Source organism: Hypomesus nipponensis, chromosome 5 (assembly GCF_054491055.1).
Source record: "Hypomesus nipponensis isolate SF chromosome 5, ASM5449105v1, whole genome shotgun sequence".
NCBI lineage: Eukaryota > Metazoa > Chordata > Actinopteri > Osmeriformes > Osmeridae > Hypomesus > Hypomesus nipponensis.
In genome coordinates this window covers 10,865,233-10,881,547 of record NC_140365.1, presented here as the reverse complement: position 1 = coordinate 10,881,547, position 16,315 = coordinate 10,865,233, and the positions used below count along the sequence as shown (strand labels likewise).

The window sequence follows — 16,315 nt, the reverse complement described above, 5'->3', positions numbered from 1 at the left end:
GTCACATGGCATGCAGCATACACCTCGGGCCAGTGGCGCAATGGATAACGCGTCTGACTACGGATCAGAAGATTCCAGGTTCGACTCCTGGCTGGCTCGAGCATCCATTTAACCAATTCTGTATTTGGGCGATGAGGGAAAGATGTCTGTCAAGCAGTTGAGCGTAGCGCGCCAAAGTAAAACAACAGGCGTTATGACGTTTTCACCAAAGCTCCTACTTTGATTCCGCACCGTTGCGCAGATACCCAGAAGGAAGCGCCCGAATGAACGTTTTGCTGCAGCAGGTATCGAAAGAGCCTTGGAAAAGGGAATGCTTTTCTTCACCGGTTTGGAAAAGAAGAAAAAAAGAGAAGAAAAAGCTGGCTGTGGCGTAACCCTACAAGGATTTGACGCAAACGAGAGAAAATGCATGTGCTTCCGCACCGTTCTTGTAAAATGCTCAACAATCTTGTCATAAACACATCAAAAATGGACGCCCCTTGAAATGTGCCAAAGAAAACAAGGTGGAAAATGCCTTGTTTGCAAATTAGGACAGCTTCGACAAAGGGAGAGAGGCTGGCAACTTATGTGTGTAGCTCATTCGTGTGGCACAGCACAGGTCACAACACCCGTGGCCACCATCTCTCGTGTGTCCTGCGACAAGCGGCGAGCCGTGATCGTATAGTGGTTAGTACTCTGCGTTGTGGTCGCAGCAACCCCGGTTCGAATCCGGGTCACGGCACATTTTTCGTTGTGCAGACAAGGGACGTTGCGCGCCGTGCCTGTACGCTACACGCGACCAGTGCCATGCGCATAGCTACTCCCCCTCGTGTCTGTTTAAAAAGAGCCTTTAGATATATGTAGTCTCGGTTAGTAAACCTGTGAAAGAGGAAGACCACTGTCTGCCGTTTCCCCGTCACTTCTTTCGCTCCAAGCGAGTCGTCGTGGGTCGGTCACATGGCATGCAGCATACACCTCGGGCCAGTGGCGCAATGGATAACGCGTCTGACTACGGATCAGAAGATTCCAGGTTCGACTCCTGGCTGGCTCGAGCATCCATTTAACCAATTCTGTATTTGGGCGATGAGGGAAAGATGTCTGTCAAGCAGTTGAGCGTAGCGCGCCAAAGTAAAACAACAGGCGTTATGACGTTTTCACCAAAGCTCCTACTTTGATTCCGCACCGTTGCGCAGATACCCAGAAGGAAGCGCCCGAATGAACGTTTTGCTGCAGCAGGTATCGAAAGAGCCTTGGAAAAGGAAATGCTTTTCTTCACCGGTTTGGAAAAGAAGAAAAAAAGAGAAGAAAAAGCTGGCTGTGGCGTAACCCTACAAGGATTTGACGCAAACGAGAGAAAATGCATGTGCTTCCGCACCGTTCTTGTAAAATGCTCAACAATCTTGTCATAAACACATCAAAAATGGACGCCCCTTGAAATGTGCCAAAGGAAACAAGGTGGAAAATGCCTTGTTTGCAAATTAGGACAGCTTCGACAAAGGGAGAGAGGCTGGCAACTTATGTGTGTAGCTCATTCGTGTGGCACAGCACAGGTCACAACACCCGTGGCCACCACCTCTCGTGTGTCCTGCGACAAGCGGCGAGCCGTGATCGTATAGTGGTTAGTACTCTGCGTTGTGGTCGCAGCAACCCCGGTTCGAATCCGGGTCACGGCACATTTTTCGTTGTGCAGACAAGGGACGTTGCGCGCCGTGCCTGTACGCTACACGCGACCAGTGCCATGCGCATAGCTACTCCCCCTCGTGTCTGTTTAAAAAGAGCCTTTAGATATATGTAGTCTCGGTTAGTAAACCTGTGAAAGAGGAAGACCACTGTCTGCCGTTTCCCCGTCACTTCTTTCGCTCCAAGCGAGTGTCGTGGGTCGGTGACATGGCATGCAGCATACACATCGGGCCAGTGGCGCAATGGATAACGCGTCTGACTACGGATCAGAAGATTCCAGGTTCGACTCCTGGCTGGCTCGAGCATCCATTTAACCAATTCTGTATTTGGGCGATGAGGGAAAGATGTCTGTCAAGCAGTTGAGCGTAGCGCGCCAAAGTAAAACAACAGGCGTTATGACGTTTTCACCAAAGCTCCTACTTTGATTCCGCACCGTTGCGCAGATACCCAGAAGGAAGCGCCCGAATGAACGTTTTGCTGCAGCAGGTATCGAAAGAGCCTTGGAAAAGGGAATGCTTTTCTTCACCGGTTTGGAAAAGAAGAAAAAAAGAGAAGAAAAAGCTGGCTGTGGCGTAACCCTACAAGGATTTGACGCAAACGAGAGAAAATGCATGTGCTTCCGCACCGTTCTTGTAAAATGCTCAACAATCTTGTCATAAACACATCAAAAATGGACGCCCCTTGAAATGTGCCAAAGGAAACAAGGTGGAAAATGCCTTGTTTGCAAATTAGGACAGCTTCGACAAAGGGAGAGAGGCTGGCAACTTATGTGTGTAGCTCATTCGTGTGGCACAGCACAGGTCACAACACCCGTGGCCACCACCTCTCGTGTGTCCTGCGACAAGCGGCGAGCCGTGATCGTATAGTGGTTAGTACTCTGCGTTGTGGTCGCAGCAACCCCGGTTCGAATCCGGGTCACGGCACATTTTTCGTTGTGCAGACAAGGGACGTTGCGCGCCGTGCCTGTACGCTACACGCGACCAGTGCCATGCGCATAGCTACTCCCCCTCGTGTCTGTTTAAAAAGAGCCTTTAGATATATGTAGTCTCGGTTAGTAAACCTGTGAAAGAGGAAGACCACTGTCTGCCGTTTCCCCGTCACTTCTTTCGCTCCAAGCGAGTGTCGTGGGTCGGTGACATGGCATGCAGCATACACATCGGGCCAGTGGCGCAATGGATAACGCGTCTGACTACGGATCAGAAGATTCCAGGTTCGACTCCTGGCTGGCTCGAGCATCCATTTAACCAATTCTGTATTTGGGCGATGAGGGAAAGATGTCTGTTGAGCGTAGCGCGCCATCGTAAAACAACAGGCCTTATGACGTTTTCGCCAGAGCTCCTACTTTGATTCCGCACCGTTGCGCAGATACCCAGAAGGAAGCGCCCGAATGAACGTTTTGCTGCAGCAGGTATCGAAAGAGCCTTGGAAAAGGGAATGCTTTTCTTCACCGGTTTGGAAAAGAAGAAAAAAAGAGAAGAAAAAGCTGGCTGTGGCGTAACCCTACAAGGATTTGACGCAAACGAGAAAAAATGCATGTGCTTCCGCACCGTTCTTGTAAAATGCTCAACAATCTTGTCATAAACACATCAAAAATGGACGCCCCTTGAAATGTGCCAAAGAAAACAAGGTGGAAAATGCCTTGTTTGCAAATTAGGACAGCTTCGACAAAGGGAGAGAGGCTGGCAACTTATGTGTGTAGCTCATTCGTGTGGCACAGCACAGGTCACAACACCCGTGGCCACCATCTCTCGTGTGTCCTGCGACAAGCGGCGAGCCGTGATCGTATAGTGGTTAGTACTCTGCGTTGTGGTCGCAGCAACCCCGGTTCGAATCTGGGTCACGGCACATTTTTCGTTGTGCAGACAAGGGACGTTGCGCGCCGTGCCTGTACGCTACACGCGACCAGTGCCATGCGCATAGCTACTCCCCCTCGTGTCTGTTTAAAAAGAGCCTTTAGATATATGTAGTCTCGGTTAGTAAACCTGTGAAAGAGGAAGACCACTGTCTGCCGTTTCCCCGTCACTTCTTTCGCTCCAAGCGAGTGTCGTGGGTCGGTGACATGGCATGCAGCATACGCATCGGGCCAGTGGCGCAATGGATAACGCGTCTGACTACGGATCAGAAGATTCCAGGTTCGACTCCTGGCTGGCTCGAGCATCCATTTAACCAATTCTGTATTTGGGCGATGAGGGAAAGATGTCTGTCAAGCAGTTGAGCGTAGCGCGCCAAAGTAAAACAACAGGCATTATGACGTTTTCACCAAAGCTCCTACTTTGATTCCGCACCGTTGCGCAGATACCCAGAAGGAAGCGCCCGAATGAACGTTTTGCTGCAGCAGGTATCGAAAGAGCCTTGGAAAAGGGAATGCTTTTCTTCACCGGTTTGGAAAAGAAGAAAAAAAGAGAAGAAAAAGCTGGCTGTGGCGTAACCCTACAAGGATTTGACGCAAACGAGAGAAAATGCATGTGCTTCCGCACCGTTCTTGTAAAATGCTCAACAATCTTGTCATAAACACATCAAAAATGGACGCCCCTTGAAATGTGCCAAAGGAAACAAGGTGGAAAATGCCTTGTTTGCAAATTAGGACAGCTTCGACAAAGGGAGAGAGGCTGGCAACTTATGTGTGTAGCTCATTCGTGTGGCACAGCACAGGTCACAACACCCGTGGCCACCACCTCTCGTGTGTCCTGCGACAAGCGGCGAGCCGTGATCATATAGTGGTTAGTACTCTGCGTTGTGGTCGCAGCAACCCCGGTTCGAATCCGGGTCACGGCACATTTTTCGTTGTGCAGACAAGGGACGTTGCGCGCCGTGCCTGTACGCTACACGCGACCAGTGCCATGCGCATAGCTACTCCCCCTCGTGTCTGTTTAAAAAGAGCCTTTAGATATATGTAGTCTCGGTTAGTAAACCTGTGAAAGAGGAAGACCACTGTCTGCCGTTTCCCCGTCACTTCTTTCGCTCCAAGCGAGTGTCGTGGGTCGGTGACATGGCATGCAGCATACACATCGGGCCAGTGGCGCAATGGATAACGCGTCTGACTACGGATCAGAAGATTCCAGGTTCGACTCCTGGCTGGCTCGAGCATCCATTTAACCAATTCTGTATTTGGGCGATGAGGGAAAGATGTCTGTCAAGCAGTTGAGCGTAGCGCGCCAAAGTAAAACAACAGGCGTTATGACGTTTTCACCAAAGCTCCTACTTTGATTCCGCACCGTTGCGCAGATACCCAGAAGGAAGCGCCCGAATGAACGTTTTGCTGCAGCAGGTATCGAAAGAGCCTTGGAAAAGGGAATGCTTTTCTTCACCGGTTTGGAAAAGAAGAAAAAAAGAGAAGAAAAAGCTGGCTGTGGCGTAACCCTGCAAGGATTTGACGCAAACGAGAGAAAATGCATGTGCTTCCGCACCGTTCTTGTAAAATGCTCAACAATCTTGTCATAAACACATCAAAAATGGACGCCCCTTGAAATGTGCCAAAGAAAACAAGGTGGAAAATGCCTTGTTTGCAAATTAGGACAGCTTCGACAAAGGGAGAGAGGCTGGCAACTTATGTGTGTAGCTCATTCGTGTGGCACAGCACAGGTCACAACACCCGTGGCCACCACCTCTCGTGTGTCCTGCGACAAGCGGCGAGCCGTGATCGTATAGTGGTTAGTACTCTGCGTTGTGGTCGCAGCAACCCCGGTTCGAATCCGGGTCACGGCACATTTTTCGTTGTGCAGACAAGGGACGTTGCGCCCGTGCCTGTACGCTACACGCGACCAGTGCCATGCGCATAGCTACTCCCCCTCGTGTCTGTTTAAAAAGAGCCTTTAGATATATGTAGTCTCGGTTAGTAAACCTGTGAAAGAGGAAGACCACTGTCTGCCGTTTCCCCGTCACTTCTTTCGCTCCAAGCGAGTGTCTTGGGTCGGTGACATTGCATGCAGCATACACCTCGGGCCAGTGGCGCAATGGATAACGCGTCTGACTACGGATCAGAAGATTCCAGGTTCGACTCCTGGCTGGCTCGAGCATCCATTTAACCAATTCTGTATTTGGGCGATGAGGGAAAGATGTCTGTCAAGCAGTTGAGCGTAGCGCGCCAAAGTAAAACAACAGGCGTTATGACGTTTTCACCAAAGCTCCTACTTTGATTCCGCACCGTTGCGCAGATACCCAGAAGGAAGCGCCCGAATGAACGTTTTGCTGCAGCAGGTATCGAAAGAGCCTTGGAAAAGGAAATGCTTTTCTTCACCGGTTTGGAAAAGAAGAAAAAAAGAGAAGAAAAAGCTGGCTGTGGCGTAACCCTACAAGGATTTGACGCAAACGAGAGAAAATGCATGTGCTTCCGCACCGTTCTTGTAAAATGCTCAACAATCTTGTCATAAACACATCAAAAATGGACGCCCCTTGAAATGTGCCAAAGGAAACAAGGTGGAAAATGCCTTGTTTGCAAATTAGGACAGCTTCGACAAAGGGAGAGAGGCTGGCAACTTATGTGTGTAGCTCATTCGTGTGGCACAGCACAGGTCACAACACCCGTGGCCACCACCTCTCGTGTGTCCTGCGACAAGCGGCGAGCCGTGATCGTATAGTGGTTAGTACTCTGCGTTGTGGTCGCAGCAACCCCGGTTCGAATCCGGGTCACGGCACATTTTTCGTTGTGCAGACAAGGGACGTTGCGCGCCGTGCCTGTACGCTACACGCGACCAGTGCCATGCGCATAGCTACTCCCCCTCGTGTCTGTTTAAAAAGAGCCTTTAGATATATGTAGTCTCGGTTAGTAAACCTGTGAAAGAGGAAGACCACTGTCTGCCGTTTCCCCGTCACTTCTTTCGCTCCAAGCGAGTGTCGTGGGTCGGTGACATGGCATGCAGCATACACCTCGGGCCAGTGGCGCAATGGATAACGCGTCTGACTACGGATCAGAAGATTCCAGGTTCGACTCCTGGCTGGCTCGAGCATCCATTTAACCAATTCTGTATTTGGGCGATGAGGGAAAGATGTCTGTTGAGCGTAGCGCGCCATCGTAAAACAACAGGCCTTATGACGTTTTCGCCAGAGCTCCTACTTTGATTCCGCACCGTTGCGCAGATACCCAGAAGGAAGCGCCCGAATGAACGTTTTGCTGCAGCAGGTATCGAAAGAGCCTTGGAAAAGGGAATGCTTTTCTTCACCGGTTTGGAAAAGAAGAAAAAAAGAGAAGAAAAAGCTGGCTGTGGCGTAACCCTACAAGGATTTGACGCAAACGAGAAAAAATGCATGTGCTTCCGCACCGTTCTTGTAAAATGCTCAACAATCTTGTCATAAACACATCAAAAATGGACGCCCCTTGAAATGTGCCAAAGAAAACAAGGTGGAAAATGCCTTGTTTGCAAATTAGGACAGCTTCGACAAAGGGAGAGAGGCTGGCAACTTATGTGTGTAGCTCATTCGTGTGGCACAGCACAGGTCACAACACCCGTGGCCACCATCTCTCGTGTGTCCTGCGACAAGCGGCGAGCCGTGATCGTATAGTGGTTAGTACTCTGCGTTGTGGTCGCAGCAACCCCGGTTCGAATCCGGGTCACGGCACATTTTTCGTTGTGCAGACAAGGGACGTTGCGCGCCGTGCCTGTACGCTACACGCGACCAGTGCCATGCGCATAGCTACTCCCCCTCGTGTCTGTTTAAAAAGAGCCTTTAGATATATGTAGTCTCGGTTAGTAAACCTGTGAAAGAGGAAGACCACTGTCTGCCGTTTCCCCGTCACTTCTTTCGCTCCAAGCGAGTGTCGTGGGTCGGTGACATGGCATGCAGCATACGCATCGGGCCAGTGGCGCAATGGATAACGCGTCTGACTACGGATCAGAAGATTCCAGGTTCGACTCCTGGCTGGCTCGAGCATCCATTTAACCAATTCTGTATTTGGGCGATGAGGGAAAGATGTCTGTCAAGCAGTTGAGCGTAGCGCGCCAAAGTAAAACAACAGGCATTATGACGTTTTCACCAAAGCTCCTACTTTGATTCCGCACCGTTGCGCAGATACCCAGAAGGAAGCGCCCGAATGAACGTTTTGCTGCAGCAGGTATCGAAAGAGCCTTGGAAAAGGGAATGCTTTTCTTCACCGGTTTGGAAAAGAAGAAAAAAAGAGAAGAAAAAGCTGGCTGTGGCGTAACCCTACAAGGATTTGACGCAAACGAGAGAAAATGCATGTGCTTCCGCACCGTTCTTGTAAAATGCTCAACAATCTTGTCATAAACACATCAAAAATGGACGCCCCTTGAAATGTGCCAAAGGAAACAAGGTGGAAAATGCCTTGTTTGCAAATTAGGACAGCTTCGACAAAGGGAGAGAGGCTGGCAACTTATGTGTGTAGCTCATTCGTGTGGCACAGCACAGGTCACAACACCCGTGGCCACCACCTCTCGTGTGTCCTGCGACAAGCGGCGAGCCGTGATCGTATAGTGGTTAGTACTCTGCGTTGTGGTCGCAGCAACCCCGGTTCGAATCCGGGTCACGGCACATTTTTCGTTGTGCAGACAAGGGACGTTGCGCGCCGTGCCTGTACGCTACACGCGACCAGTGCCATGCGCATAGCTACTCCCCCTCGTGTCTGTTTAAAAAGAGCCTTTAGATATATGTAGTCTCGGTTAGTAAACCTGTGAAAGAGGAAGACCACTGTCTGCCGTTTCCCCGTCACTTCTTTCGCTCCAAGCGAGTGTCGTGGGTCGGTGACATGGCATGCAGCATACACCTCGGGCCAGTGGCGCAATGGATAACGCGTCTGACTACGGATCAGAAGATTCCAGGTTCGACTCCTGGCTGGCTCGAGCATCCATTTAACCAATTCTGTATTTGGGCGATGAGGGAAAGATGTCTGTTGAGCGTAGCGCGCCATCGTAAAACAACAGGCCTTATGACGTTTTCGCCAGAGCTCCTACTTTGATTCCGCACCGTTGCGCAGATACCCAGAAGGAAGCGCCCGAATGAACGTTTTGCTGCAGCAGGTATCGAAAGAGCCTTGGAAAAGGGAATGCTTTTCTTCACCGGTTTGGAAAAGAAGAAAAAAAGAGAAGAAAAAGCTGGCTGTGGCGTAACCCTACAAGGATTTGACGCAAACGAGAAAAAATGCATGTGCTTCCGCACCGTTCTTGTAAAATGCTCAACAATCTTGTCATAAACACATCAAAAATGGACGCCCCTTGAAATGTGCCAAAGAAAACAAGGTGGAAAATGCCTTGTTTGCAAATTAGGACAGCTTCGACAAAGGGAGAGAGGCTGGCAACTTATGTGTGTAGCTCATTCGTGTGGCACAGCACAGGTCACAACACCCGTGGCCACCATCTCTCGTGTGTCCTGCGACAAGCGGCGAGCCGTGATCGTATAGTGGTTAGTACTCTGCGTTGTGGTCGCAGCAACCCCGGTTCGAATCCGGGTCACGGCACATTTTTCGTTGTGCAGACAAGGGACGTTGCGCGCCGTGCCTGTACGCTACACGCGACCAGTGCCATGCGCATAGCTACTCCCCCTCGTGTCTGTTTAAAAAGAGCCTTTAGATATATGTAGTCTCGGTTAGTAAACCTGTGAAAGAGGAAGACCACTGTCTGCCGTTTCCCCGTCACTTCTTTCGCTCCAAGCGAGTGTCGTGGGTCGGTGACATGGCATGCAGCATACGCATCGGGCCAGTGGCGCAATGGATAACGCGTCTGACTACGGATCAGAAGATTCCAGGTTCGACTCCTGGCTGGCTCGAGCATCCATTTAACCAATTCTGTATTTGGGCGATGAGGGAAAGATGTCTGTCAAGCAGTTGAGCGTAGCGCGCCAAAGTAAAACAACAGGCATTATGACGTTTTCACCAAAGCTCCTACTTTGATTCCGCACCGTTGCGCAGATACCCAGAAGGAAGCGCCCGAATGAACGTTTTGCTGCAGCAGGTATCGAAAGAGCCTTGGAAAAGGGAATGCTTTTCTTCACCGGTTTGGAAAAGAAGAAAAAGAGAAGAAAAAGCTGGCTGTGGCGTAACCCTACAAGGATTTGACGCAAACGAGAGAAAATGCATGTGCTTCCGCACCGTTCTTGTAAAATGCTCAACAATCTTGTCATAAACACATCAAAAATGGACGCCCCTTGAAATGTGCCAAAGAAAACAAGGTGGAAAATGCCTTGTTTGCAAATTAGGACAGCTTCGACAAAGGGAGAGAGGCTGGCAACTTATGTGTGTAGCTCATTCGTGTGGCACAGCACAGGTCACAACACCCGTGGCCACCACCTCTCGTGAGTCCTGCGACAAGCGGCGAGCCGTGATCGTATAGTGGTTAGTACTCTGCGTTGTGGTCGCAGCAACCCCGGTTCGAATCCGGGTCACGGCACATTTTTCGTTGTGCAGACAAGGGACGTTGCGCGCCGTGCCTGTACGCTACACGCGACCAGTGCCATGCGCATAGCTACTCCCCCTCGTGTCTGTTTAAAAAGAGCCTTTAAATATATGTAGTCTCGGTTAGTAAACCTGTGAAAGAGGAAGACCACTGTCTGCCGTTTCCCCGTCACTTCTTTCGCTCCAAGCGAGTCGTCGTGGGTCGGTCACATGGCATGCAGCATACACCTCGGGCCAGTGGCGCAATGGATAACGCGTCTGACTACGGATCAGAAGATTCCAGGTTCGACTCCTGGCTGGCTCGAGCATCCATTTAACCAATTCTGTATTTGGGCGATGAGGGAAAGATGTCTGTCAAGCAGTTGAGCGTAGCGCGCCAAAGTAAAACAACAGGCGTTATGACGTTTTCACCAAAGCTCCTACTTTGATTCCGCACCGTTGCGCAGATACCCAGAAGGAAGCGCCCGAATGAACGTTTTGCTGCAGCAGGTATCGAAAGAGCCTTGGAAAAGGAAATGCTTTTCTTCACCGGTTTGGAAAAGAAGAAAAAAAGAGAAGAAAAAGCTGGCTGTGGCGTAACCCTACAAGGATTTGACGCAAACGAGAGAAAATGCATGTGCTTCCGCACCGTTCTTGTAAAATGCTCAACAATCTTGTCATAAACACATCAAAAATGGACGCCCCTTGAAATGTGCCAAAGAAAACAAGGTGGAAAATGCCTTGTTTGCAAATTAGGACAGCTTCGACAAAGGGAGAGAGGCTGGCAACTTATGTGTGTAGCTCATTCGTGTGGCACAGCACAGGTCACAACACCCGTGGCCACCACCTCTCGTGTGTCCTGCGACAAGCGGCGAGCCTTGATCGTATAGTGGTTAGTACTCTGCGTTGTGGTCGCAGCAACCCCGGTTCGAATCCGGGTCACGGCACATTTTTCGTTGTGCAGACAAGGGACGTTGCGCGCCGTGCCTGTACGCTACACGCGACCAGTGCCATGCGCATAGCTACTCCCCCTCGTGTCTGTTTAAAAAGAGCCTTTAGATATATGTAGTCTCGGTTAGTAAACCTGTGAAAGAGGAAGACCACTGTCTGCCGTTTCCCCGTCACTTCTTTCGCTCCAAGCGAGTGTCGTGGGTCGGTGACATGGCATGCAGCATACACATCGGGCCAGTGGCGCAATGGATAACGCGTCTGACTACGGATCAGAAGATTCCAGGTTCGACTCCTGGCTGGCTCGAGCATCCATTTAACCAATTCTGTATTTGGGCGATGAGGGAAAGATGTCTGTCAAGCAGTTGAGCGTAGCGCGCCAAAGTAAAACAACAGGCGTTATGACGTTTTCACCAAAGCTCCTACTTTGATTCCGCACCGTTGCGCAGATACCCAGAAGGAAGCGCCCGAATGAACGTTTTGCTGCAGCAGGTATCGAAAGAGCCTTGGAAAAGGAAATGCTTTTCTTCACCGGTTTGGAAAAGAAGAAAAAAAGAGAAGAAAAAGCTGGCTGTGGCGTAACCCTACAAGGATTTGACGCAAACGAGAGAAAATGCATGTGCTTCCGCACCGTTCTTGTAAAATGCTCAACAATCTTGTCATAAACACATCAAAAATGGACGCCCCTTGAAATGTGCCAAAGGAAACAAGGTGGAAAATGCCTTGTTTGCAAATTAGGACAGCTTCGACAAAGGGAGAGAGGCTGGCAACTTATGTGTGTAGCTCATTCGTGTGGCACAGCACAGGTCACAACACCCGTGGCCACCACCTTTCGTGTGTCCTGCGACAAGCGGCGAGCCGTGATCGTATAGTGGTTAGTACTCTGCGTTGTGGTCGCAGCAACCCCGGTTCAAATCCGGGTCACGGCACATTTTTCGTTGTCAGACAAGGGACGTTGCGCGCCGTGCCTGTACGCTACACGCGACCAGTGCCATGCGCATAGCTACTCCCCCTCGTGTCTGTTTAAAAAGAGCCTTTAGATATATGTAGTCTCGGTTAGTAAACCTGTGAACGAGGAAGACCACTGTCTGCCGTTTCCCCGTCACTTCTTTCGCTCCAAGCGAGTGTCGTGGGTCGGTGACATGGCATGCAGCATACACATCGGGCCAGTGGCGCAATGGATAACGCGTCTGACTACGGATCAGAAGATTCCAGGTTCGACTCCTGGCTGGCTCGAGCATCCATTTAACCAATTCTGTATTTGGGCGATGAGGGAAAGATGTCTGTCAAGCAGTTGAGCGTAGCACGCCAAAGTAAAACAACAGGCGTTATGACGTTTTCACCAAAGCTCCTACTTTGATTCCGCACCGTTGCGCGGATACCCAGAAGGAAGCGCCCGAATGAATGTTTTGCTGCAGCAGGTATCGAAAGAGCCTTGGAAAAGGGAATGCTTTTCTTCACCGGTTTGGAAAAGAAGAAAAAAAGAGAAGAAAAAGCTGGCTGTGGCGTAACCCTACAAGGATTTGACGCAAACGAGAAAAAATGCATGTGCTTCCGCACCGTTCTTGTAAAATGCTCAACAATCTTGTCATAAACACATCAAAAATGGACGCCCCTTGAAATGTGCCAAAGGAAACAAGGTGGAAAATGCCTTGTTTGCAAATTAGGACAGCTTCGACAAAGGGAGAGAGGCTGGCAACTTATGTGTGTAGCTCATTCGTGTGGCACAGCACAGGTCACAACACCCGTGGCCACCACCTCTCGTCTGTCCTGCGACAAGCGGCGAGCCGTGATCGTATAGTGGTTAGTACTCTGCGTTGTGGTCGCAGCAACCCCGGTTCGAATCCGGGTCGCGGCACATTTTTCGTTGTGCAGACAAGGGACGTTGCGCGCCGTGCCTGTACGCTACACGCGACCAGTGCCATGCGCATAGCTACTCCCCCTCGTGTCTGTTTAAAAAGAGCCTTTAGATATATGTAGTCTCGGTTAGTAAACCTGTGAAAGAGGAAGACCACTGTCTGCCGTTTCCCCGTCACTTCTTTCGCTCCAAGCGAGTCGTCGTGGGTCGGTCACATGGCATGCAGCATACACCTCGGGCCAGTGGCGCAATGGATAACGCGTCTGACTACGGATCAGAAGATTCCAGGTTCGACTCCTGGCTGGCTCGAGCATCCATTTAACCAATTCTGTATTTGGGCGATGAGGGAAAGATGTCTGTCAAGCAGTTGAGCGTAGCGCGCCAAAGTAAAACAACAGGCGTTATGACGTTTTCACCAAAGCTCCTACTTTGATTCCGCACCGTTGCGCAGATACCCAGAAGGAAGCGCCCGAATGAACGTTTTGCTGCAGCAGGTATCGAAAGAGCCTTGGAAAAGGGAATGCTTTTCTTCACCGGTTTGGAAAAGAAGAAAAAAAGAGAAGAAAAAGCTGGCTGTGGCGTAACCCTACAAGGATTTGACGCAAACGAGAGAAAATGCATGTGCTTCCGCACCGTTCTTGTAAAATGCTCAACAATCTTGTCATAAACACATCAAAAATGGACGCCCCTTGAAATGTGCCAAAGAAAACAAGGTGGAAAATGCCTTGTTTGCAAATTAGGACAGCTTCGACAAAGGGAGAGAGGCTGGCAACTTATGTGTGTAGCTCATTCGTGTGGCACAGCACAGGTCACAACACCCGTGGCCACCATCTCTCGTGTGTCCTGCGACAAGCGGCGAGCCGTGATCGTATAGTGGTTAGTACTCTGCGTTGTGGTCGCAGCAACCCCGGTTCGAATCCGGGTCACGGCACATTTTTCGTTGTGCAGACAAGGGACGTTGCGCGCCGTGCCTGTACGCTACACGCGACCAGTGCCATGCGCATAGCTACTCCCCCTCGTGTCTGTTTAAAAAGAGCCTTTAGATATATGTAGTCTCGGTTAGTAAACCTGTGAAAGAGGAAGACCACTGTCTGCCGTTTCCCCGTCACTTCTTTCGCTCCAAGCGAGTGTCGTGGGTCGGTGACATGGCATGCAGCATACGCATCGGGCCAGTGGCGCAATGGATAACGCGTCTGACTACGGATCAGAAGATTCCAGGTTCGACTCCTGGCTGGCTCGAGCATCCATTTAACCAATTCTGTATTTGGGCGATGAGGGAAAGATGTCTGTCAAGCAGTTGAGCGTAGCACGCCAAAGTAAAACAACAGGCGTTATGACGTTTTCACCAAAGCTCCTACTTTGATTCCGCACCGTTGCGCGGATACCCAGAAGGAAGCGCCCGAATGAACGTTTTGCTGCAGCAGGTATCGAAAGAGCCTTGGAAAAGGGAATGCTTTTCTTCACCGGTTTGGAAAAGAAGAAAAAAAGAGAAGAAAAAGCTGGCTGTGGCGTAACCCTACAAGGATTTGACGCAAACGAGAAAAAATGCATGTGCTTCCGCACCGTTCTTGTAAAATGCTCAACAATCTTGTCATAAACACATCAAAAATGGACGCCCCTTGAAATGTGCCAAAGGAAACAAGGTGGAAAATGCCTTGTTTGCAAATTAGGACAGCTTCGACAAAGGGAGAGAGGCTGGCAACTTATGTGTGTAGCTCATTCGTGTGGCACAGCACAGGTCACAACACCCGTGGCCACCACCTCTCGTGTGTCCTGCGACAAGCGGCGAGCCGTGATCGTATAGTGGTTAGTACTCTGCGTTGTGGTCGCAGCAACCCCGGTTCGAATCCGGGTCGCGGCACATTTTTCGTTGTGCAGACAAGGGACGTTGCGCGCCGTGCCTGTACGCTACACGCGACCAGTGCCATGCGCATAGCTACTCCCCCTCGTGTCTGTTTAAAAAGAGCCTTTAGATATATGTAGTCTCGGTTAGTAAACCTGTGAAAGAGGAAGACCACTGTCTGCCGTTTCCCCGTCACTTCTTTCGCTCCAAGCGAGTGTCGTGGGTCGGTGACATGGCATGCAGCATACACATCGGGCCAGTGGCGCAATGGATAACGCGTCTGACTACGGATCAGAAGATTCCAGGTTCGACTCCTGGCTGGCTCGAGCATCCATTTAACCAATTCTGTATTTGGGCGATGAGGGAAAGATGTCTGTCAAGCAGTTGAGCGTAGCGCGCCAAAGTAAAACAACAGGCGTTATGACGTTTTCACCAAAGCTCCTACTTTGATTCCGCACCGTTGCGCAGATACCCAGAAGGAAGCGCCCGAATGAACGTTTTGCTGCAGCAGGTATCGAAAGAGCCTTGGAAAAGGAAATGCTTTTCTTCACCGGTTTGGAAAAGAAGAAAAAAAGAGAAGAAAAAGCTGGCTGTGGCGTAACCCTACAAGGATTTGACGCAAACGAGAGAAAATGCATGTGCTTCCGCACCGTTCTTGTAAAATGCTCAACAATCTTGTCATAAACACATCAAAAATGGACGCCCCTTGAAATGTGCCAAAGAAAACAAGGTGGAAAATGCCTTGTTTGCAAATTAGGACAGCTTCGACAAAGGGAGAGAGGCTGGCAACTTATGTGTGTAGCTCATTCGTGTGGCACAGCACAGGTCACAACACCCGTGGCCACCATCTCTCGTTTGTCCTGCGACAAGCGGCGAGCCGTGATCGTATAGTGGTTAGTACTCTGCGTTGTGGTCGCAGCAACCCTGGTTCGAATCCGGGTCACGGCACATTTTTCGTTGTGCAGACAAGGGACGTTGCGCGCCGTGCCTGTACGCTACACGCGACCAGTGCCATGCGCATAGCTACTCCCCCTCGTGTCTGTTTAAAAAGAGCCTTTAGATATATGTAGTCTCGGTTAGTAAACCTGTGAAAGAGGAAGACCACTGTCTGCCGTTTCCCCGTCACTTCTTTCGCTCCAAGCGAGTGTCGTGGGTCGGTGACATGGCATGCAGCATACACATCGGGCCAGTGGCGCAATGGATAACGCGTCTGACTACGGATCAGAAGATTCCAGGTTCGACTCCTGGCTGGCTCGAGCATCCATTTAACCAATTCTGTATTTGGGCGATGAGGGAAAGATGTCTGTCAAGCAGTTGAGCGTAGCGCGCCAAAGTAAAACAACAGGCGTTATGACGTTTTCACCAAAGCTCCTACTTTGATTCCGCACCGTTGCGCAGATACCCAGAAGGAAGCGCCCGAATGAACGTTTTGCTGCAGCAGGTATCGAAAGAGCCTTGGAAAAGGAAATGCTTTTCTTCACCGGTTTGGAAAAGAAGAAAAAAAGAGAAGAAAAAGCTGGCTGTGGCGTAACCCTACAAGGATTTGACGCAAACGAGAGAAATGCATGTGCTTCCGCACCGTTCTTGTAAAATGCTCAACAATCTTGTCATAAACACATCAAAAATGGACGCCCCTTGAAATGTGCCAAAGGAAACAAGGTGGAAAATGCCTTGTTTGCAAATTAGG

The 16,315-nt window shown here is 50.2% G+C and overlaps 32 non-coding genes across 32 annotated transcripts; all 32 read left to right on the top strand.

The window, feature by feature from the left end:
- Positions 1 to 26: 26 nt before the first annotated feature.
- trnar-acg (transfer RNA arginine (anticodon ACG)) lies at positions 27 to 99 on the top strand. Its single transcript has one exon. It is a non-coding gene; the product is annotated as a tRNA-Arg (tRNA).
- A 550-nt stretch (positions 100 to 649) lies between these two features.
- On the top strand, positions 650 to 721 carry trnah-gug (transfer RNA histidin (anticodon GUG)). The gene has a single exon. It is a non-coding gene; the product is annotated as a tRNA-His (tRNA).
- Positions 722 to 957: 236 nt separating this feature from the next.
- trnar-acg (transfer RNA arginine (anticodon ACG)) lies at positions 958 to 1,030 on the top strand. The gene has a single exon. It is a non-coding gene; the product is annotated as a tRNA-Arg (tRNA).
- A 550-nt stretch (positions 1,031 to 1,580) lies between these two features.
- Positions 1,581 to 1,652, top strand: trnah-gug (transfer RNA histidin (anticodon GUG)). Its single transcript has one exon. It is a non-coding gene; the product is annotated as a tRNA-His (tRNA).
- A 235-nt stretch (positions 1,653 to 1,887) lies between these two features.
- trnar-acg (transfer RNA arginine (anticodon ACG)) lies at positions 1,888 to 1,960 on the top strand. The gene has a single exon. It is a non-coding gene; the product is annotated as a tRNA-Arg (tRNA).
- A 550-nt stretch (positions 1,961 to 2,510) lies between these two features.
- On the top strand, positions 2,511 to 2,582 carry trnah-gug (transfer RNA histidin (anticodon GUG)). The gene has a single exon. It is a non-coding gene; the product is annotated as a tRNA-His (tRNA).
- Positions 2,583 to 2,817: 235 nt separating this feature from the next.
- On the top strand, positions 2,818 to 2,890 carry trnar-acg (transfer RNA arginine (anticodon ACG)). The gene has a single exon. It is a non-coding gene; the product is annotated as a tRNA-Arg (tRNA).
- An 849-nt stretch (positions 2,891 to 3,739) lies between these two features.
- Positions 3,740 to 3,812, top strand: trnar-acg (transfer RNA arginine (anticodon ACG)). The gene has a single exon. It is a non-coding gene; the product is annotated as a tRNA-Arg (tRNA).
- An 857-nt stretch (positions 3,813 to 4,669) lies between these two features.
- On the top strand, positions 4,670 to 4,742 carry trnar-acg (transfer RNA arginine (anticodon ACG)). Its single transcript has one exon. It is a non-coding gene; the product is annotated as a tRNA-Arg (tRNA).
- Positions 4,743 to 5,292: 550 nt separating this feature from the next.
- trnah-gug (transfer RNA histidin (anticodon GUG)) lies at positions 5,293 to 5,364 on the top strand. The gene has a single exon. It is a non-coding gene; the product is annotated as a tRNA-His (tRNA).
- Positions 5,365 to 5,598: 234 nt separating this feature from the next.
- Positions 5,599 to 5,671, top strand: trnar-acg (transfer RNA arginine (anticodon ACG)). Its single transcript has one exon. It is a non-coding gene; the product is annotated as a tRNA-Arg (tRNA).
- A 550-nt stretch (positions 5,672 to 6,221) lies between these two features.
- On the top strand, positions 6,222 to 6,293 carry trnah-gug (transfer RNA histidin (anticodon GUG)). The gene has a single exon. It is a non-coding gene; the product is annotated as a tRNA-His (tRNA).
- Positions 6,294 to 6,528: 235 nt separating this feature from the next.
- On the top strand, positions 6,529 to 6,601 carry trnar-acg (transfer RNA arginine (anticodon ACG)). The gene has a single exon. It is a non-coding gene; the product is annotated as a tRNA-Arg (tRNA).
- A 542-nt stretch (positions 6,602 to 7,143) lies between these two features.
- Positions 7,144 to 7,215, top strand: trnah-gug (transfer RNA histidin (anticodon GUG)). Its single transcript has one exon. It is a non-coding gene; the product is annotated as a tRNA-His (tRNA).
- Positions 7,216 to 7,450: 235 nt separating this feature from the next.
- trnar-acg (transfer RNA arginine (anticodon ACG)) lies at positions 7,451 to 7,523 on the top strand. Its single transcript has one exon. It is a non-coding gene; the product is annotated as a tRNA-Arg (tRNA).
- Positions 7,524 to 8,073: 550 nt separating this feature from the next.
- On the top strand, positions 8,074 to 8,145 carry trnah-gug (transfer RNA histidin (anticodon GUG)). Its single transcript has one exon. It is a non-coding gene; the product is annotated as a tRNA-His (tRNA).
- Positions 8,146 to 8,380: 235 nt separating this feature from the next.
- On the top strand, positions 8,381 to 8,453 carry trnar-acg (transfer RNA arginine (anticodon ACG)). The gene has a single exon. It is a non-coding gene; the product is annotated as a tRNA-Arg (tRNA).
- Positions 8,454 to 8,995: 542 nt separating this feature from the next.
- trnah-gug (transfer RNA histidin (anticodon GUG)) lies at positions 8,996 to 9,067 on the top strand. The gene has a single exon. It is a non-coding gene; the product is annotated as a tRNA-His (tRNA).
- Positions 9,068 to 9,302: 235 nt separating this feature from the next.
- Positions 9,303 to 9,375, top strand: trnar-acg (transfer RNA arginine (anticodon ACG)). Its single transcript has one exon. It is a non-coding gene; the product is annotated as a tRNA-Arg (tRNA).
- A 548-nt stretch (positions 9,376 to 9,923) lies between these two features.
- trnah-gug (transfer RNA histidin (anticodon GUG)) lies at positions 9,924 to 9,995 on the top strand. Its single transcript has one exon. It is a non-coding gene; the product is annotated as a tRNA-His (tRNA).
- Positions 9,996 to 10,231: 236 nt separating this feature from the next.
- On the top strand, positions 10,232 to 10,304 carry trnar-acg (transfer RNA arginine (anticodon ACG)). The gene has a single exon. It is a non-coding gene; the product is annotated as a tRNA-Arg (tRNA).
- Positions 10,305 to 11,161: 857 nt separating this feature from the next.
- On the top strand, positions 11,162 to 11,234 carry trnar-acg (transfer RNA arginine (anticodon ACG)). Its single transcript has one exon. It is a non-coding gene; the product is annotated as a tRNA-Arg (tRNA).
- Positions 11,235 to 11,784: 550 nt separating this feature from the next.
- Positions 11,785 to 11,856, top strand: trnah-gug (transfer RNA histidin (anticodon GUG)). Its single transcript has one exon. It is a non-coding gene; the product is annotated as a tRNA-His (tRNA).
- Positions 11,857 to 12,090: 234 nt separating this feature from the next.
- Positions 12,091 to 12,163, top strand: trnar-acg (transfer RNA arginine (anticodon ACG)). The gene has a single exon. It is a non-coding gene; the product is annotated as a tRNA-Arg (tRNA).
- A 550-nt stretch (positions 12,164 to 12,713) lies between these two features.
- Positions 12,714 to 12,785, top strand: trnah-gug (transfer RNA histidin (anticodon GUG)). Its single transcript has one exon. It is a non-coding gene; the product is annotated as a tRNA-His (tRNA).
- Positions 12,786 to 13,021: 236 nt separating this feature from the next.
- On the top strand, positions 13,022 to 13,094 carry trnar-acg (transfer RNA arginine (anticodon ACG)). The gene has a single exon. It is a non-coding gene; the product is annotated as a tRNA-Arg (tRNA).
- Positions 13,095 to 13,644: 550 nt separating this feature from the next.
- trnah-gug (transfer RNA histidin (anticodon GUG)) lies at positions 13,645 to 13,716 on the top strand. Its single transcript has one exon. It is a non-coding gene; the product is annotated as a tRNA-His (tRNA).
- A 235-nt stretch (positions 13,717 to 13,951) lies between these two features.
- trnar-acg (transfer RNA arginine (anticodon ACG)) lies at positions 13,952 to 14,024 on the top strand. The gene has a single exon. It is a non-coding gene; the product is annotated as a tRNA-Arg (tRNA).
- Positions 14,025 to 14,574: 550 nt separating this feature from the next.
- Positions 14,575 to 14,646, top strand: trnah-gug (transfer RNA histidin (anticodon GUG)). Its single transcript has one exon. It is a non-coding gene; the product is annotated as a tRNA-His (tRNA).
- A 235-nt stretch (positions 14,647 to 14,881) lies between these two features.
- Positions 14,882 to 14,954, top strand: trnar-acg (transfer RNA arginine (anticodon ACG)). Its single transcript has one exon. It is a non-coding gene; the product is annotated as a tRNA-Arg (tRNA).
- Positions 14,955 to 15,504: 550 nt separating this feature from the next.
- Positions 15,505 to 15,576, top strand: trnah-gug (transfer RNA histidin (anticodon GUG)). Its single transcript has one exon. It is a non-coding gene; the product is annotated as a tRNA-His (tRNA).
- A 235-nt stretch (positions 15,577 to 15,811) lies between these two features.
- Positions 15,812 to 15,884, top strand: trnar-acg (transfer RNA arginine (anticodon ACG)). Its single transcript has one exon. It is a non-coding gene; the product is annotated as a tRNA-Arg (tRNA).
- The last annotated feature ends 431 nt before the right edge of the window (positions 15,885 to 16,315 follow it).